This window comes from Vicia villosa, linkage group LG1, assembly GCF_029867415.1.
Source record: "Vicia villosa cultivar HV-30 ecotype Madison, WI linkage group LG1, Vvil1.0, whole genome shotgun sequence".
Taxonomy (NCBI): Eukaryota; Viridiplantae; Streptophyta; class Magnoliopsida; order Fabales; family Fabaceae; genus Vicia; species Vicia villosa.
This window is the reverse complement of record NC_081180.1, coordinates 50,401,635-50,405,735: the sequence shown is the minus strand read 5'-3', so window position 1 is coordinate 50,405,735 and position 4,101 is coordinate 50,401,635. Positions and strand designations below refer to the sequence as shown.

At 32.0% G+C, this 4,101-nt stretch overlaps 1 long non-coding RNA gene across 1 annotated transcript; it reads right to left on the bottom strand.

The window, feature by feature from the left end:
• Nucleotides 1–604: 604 nt before the first annotated feature.
• On the bottom strand, nt 605–2,543 carry LOC131605859 (uncharacterized). Its single transcript, XR_009284697.1, has 3 exons — nt 2,282–2,543; nt 1,886–1,985; nt 605–1,093 (listed from the first exon to the last, which is right to left on the bottom strand). It is a non-coding gene; the product is annotated as an uncharacterized LOC131605859 (long non-coding RNA).
• Between the last annotated feature and the right edge of the window lie 1,558 nt (nt 2,544–4,101).

The following is a 4,101-nucleotide window of genomic DNA, read 5'->3' as shown; positions in this document are numbered from 1 at the left end:
CTTGTAGTGTCCAGGCTCATTGCATTCATAGCACATGACCTTCTTCTTGTCAAATCTTCTTTCATCAGAAGATTCTCCATGTTCAAATTTCCTTGAACTTCTGAAGCCTCTGAACTTCCTTTGCTTGGTCTTCCAGAGTTGATTTAGCCTTCTGGAAATCATGGACAGTTCATCTTCTTCTTCAGATTCTGATTCTTCAGGATCTTCTTCTCTAGCCTGAAAAGCGTTAGTGCATTTCTTGATATTAGATTTTAATGCAATAGACTTACCTTTCACTACAACAAAAATGAGTTTAGACAACAGCTGAAAACCGCGGCCGAAAATGGAATAACCGCGGCCTAAACGTTTAGGCTACGGCTTTCCAGGCGTGGAGTATGCGGCCGTTGCCTATTCCCTTAGCCGACGGATTTTTGACTTTGGACCACGAAACACAAAATGCGTAGTCTAAAATATTGAATAAACGACGGATTTTTTGTTCTGTTTAGACCGCGGTTTTATTTAGCCCACACAAAAAAACTGTTGCCTTTTTTATTGACCACGATTTAAAATTTAATAAATATTCTTTCAGGAACACTTGTAAAGCGTTGCATATTCTTCAATTCATACTTTAATATTCAATTCCATATATTGCTTATACGTACTTTAGGGTCACAATTGTACTGAAATTGTATTTCACAATACTTTTTAAATTATACTTCTTATGAAAAGATTTATTCATTACATAAAAAAGAATTCAAGTATAAATAATTGTACATAAAGTTTAACTCTAAAACTAAATATACAATAAACGTTGTTAACATCCCTAATGAGTGATCTCATTCCTAAATTCCTGACTGCAGCTTTTAGACTCCTAAAAACACTATACTATACAAAGAATTTTGCTATTATCCTATAATTACCTAAACTACTCAACTCTAATCAAAAGTCAGAAAGTACTACTAAATAATAGATAGTCTTCAACAGTGTTACTTCTCAGAGGTAATATAGTGACCCATATACTCAAATGAAAAATCAAATTCAATCAAGTGAATTCAATTGTCAAGATTAACAGCGCTTGAAGATTTTGTTGCACAACCCGTTGGATTAATCATTTCTGCAAAATGAGAAAACTTCATTAATTTTCAACAAATTAAAATACAAAACAAAGTTTGTAGATTAAGCATTAATGAATCAAATGACAATAGATTTCTCAATGAGAGATACAGTAGGTCTCTTAGTCTCTTAGAAGAAAAGAATCCAATCCTAAATTTAATAGCCTCACCCGAGAAGGATTTGTTGCATCGTGTTATCAAATGTTTGAGAGACAAATTCTGATACTCTTAGAGAAGTTAAGGAAGACTTAAAAAATAGTTGATCTTCAGAGAGACAAATTCTGATAAAAGCCATCTAGCATAAACTTTTGAATACCAATTACTTCAAAGCATAAGTGACAAACATTTAACAAGGGTTAAAAGGATCAAGATTCAATAGAAGAAAATTGTATGAACCAAATAATAAGTGACAACTGAATTTTAACATCATAAAAAAAAACACTATTTGGTTAGCCAAAAGGTCTATAGTTACGGTTATTTGGTTAGCAACGGTGTGGAGTATTTGGAATAGGCGAAACGTTATTATTTTTAAGAATGACTTGTTTAGCTTTACCGAATGCATGTCGGAGTTAATTTTTATTGCTTGGAATTGGCTTTACTCTAGTTATAAGCTAGCGGATAATTGTAACTTTCATGTGTAGAATATTCTACCGCTCATTTGTTTTGAGTAGTAGAAGCTTTGAGTTTTGTAATCGGGTGGAGTATCCCTTATACTCTGGTTTTAATCCCAGCCTATTGAAAAAAGAAAAAAAAATTATAAATCATGCCATAACTCCAAATAGATAGAATCAAACCTCGTAATCACATCAACAGAATTTCAATTGCTTATCTCTCTAATCCATCTCTTGTGTGCATAGAGGAAAGGTCCTTTTTCCATTGTTCCTCTTGATTTCCCTGAACAAAAGAATGAATCATCTTTAAAACGGGAGAAAAGTCCCAAAGCCATATATAAACTCAATAAATTAATAATACATTACAATCTGACCCAAATCCCTAACTTCTATAGGAAAGAAAACAGAATGCCAGACTGACCAATTACTTCATTCGCCGCAGTACCGATGGAATTTTGTATTCAAATGGAATGACATAATCTACTTACTCTTCCAAGCTGAACAATGAGTTCTTAGCATGGAAGTTGAGTTATAAATACAAAATTGGGCTATTTAAAAGAGAAAATGAAAGGAGAATACCTTGAACAGTGACTAATCAAACTTGAGTGATATAAATTTTTGTTCTGGTGATGGCAGAGAGAAGATAAGAGCTTACGGTGAGGCATCCACTCAATAATGGAGGCAATAACACGAAATTGAAGGAGCCTAGAATCGGAAAGGGACGAAAACCAGAACGCAAAAGGATGTAGGTGAGATGGTTGTCGTAGGCGAAAGGAACGGCAAGAAGAGGAGGGCGAATACGGCTAGGGTTCTATGAGGAAATGACAGCGACAGAGATAACATATTTTATGGGCCTGAATGGGAATACATTTATATCTTTTATTTTTTCTAAATTTTTAACTTAAAACATATTCATTTATATTTATATTTATACTATTCATTTATAATTTAATTAATTAAAATAGCATTCCAATATTAAAGTTTAATCGAGTTAAAAATTACTATTTAGATTAAATTAATGTTTTATTAATCTGAATACATTCAAACCTATAACTAGAATTTTTTTTTATTAATTTTTTTATGATACAGTACATGCTCGTATACATTATATATAAAAAAATTTCTAATTTTGTAATTAAGTTTTTAAATTTATTTGTGATAGAAGTTTTATATTGTTTAATCAAGTTTATAAAATATTACCAATTCAAAAAGTAATTAATAATTTATTTTGTTTTTAGTAATTATTAAAAAAATAATTTTTTTACTAATTTATTATAATGATAATTAGTTTTATATTTGTCAAACTAAATGATAATTATTTTTATATTTGTCAAACTAAATAAAATTATTTTAAAATAATTTAATAAACTAAAATTTATAGTTTTAATTCCTTTTCATGTTTTCATTAAAAAATTAGTTACTTTTAGTTCCACGCGGATAGAAGACAAAATAATTATATCTTAACTAATCAAATAAAAAGGAGAAGGAAAACAAATATAATATAATTAATAAAATAATAAAGAGAGTGATTAAGTTTAGGCTACGTTTGTAATTGAATAAGAATATTCCACGCTTATACAATGTTGCTTAAAATATCTATGACAAAAAACTACGGTATATATAGAAGAGGCTGCGGTTTTTTTAAGCCGACGGGTCAAAAAGCGTAGCTTATGATTAATAGGCTACGGATATTTACAAAAATCAAAAAACTGACCAACACGTTAAAATGCGCGCTCTATTTCTCTTTTGGCTACGGTTTTTAAGCTGTTGTCTATACATCCGTTGCCTAAAGTCAAAAATGGTGTAGTGTTTCTTTTGAGGCTCATTTGCGTCCAGCTCAATCTCATGGCTTCTCAAGGCACTGATAAGCTCTTCCAGAGAAACTTCATTCAGATTCTTCGCAATCTTGAATGCAGTCACCATCGGACCCCATCTTCTGGGTAAGCTTCTGATGATCTTCTTTACATGATCAGCCTTGGTGTATCCTTTGTCAAGAACTCTCAATCCAGCAGTCAGAGTTTGAAATCTCGAAAACATCTTTTCAATGTCTTCATCATCCTCCATCTTGAAGGCTTCATACTTCTGGATTAAGGCAAGAGCTTTTGTCTCCTTGACTTGAGCATTTCCTTCATGAGTCATTTTCAAGGACTCATATATGTCATAGGCCGTTTCCCTGTTAGATATCTTCTCATACTCAGCATGAGAGATAGCATTCAGCAAAACAGTTCTACATTTATGATGATTCCTGAAAAGCTTCTTTTGGTCATCATTCATTTCTTGCCTTGACAGCTTCACGCCTCTGGCATTTACTGGATGTTTGTAACCATCCATCAGAAGATCCCATAGATCACCATCTAGACCCAGAAAGTAACTCTCCAGTTTATCTTTCCAGTATTCAA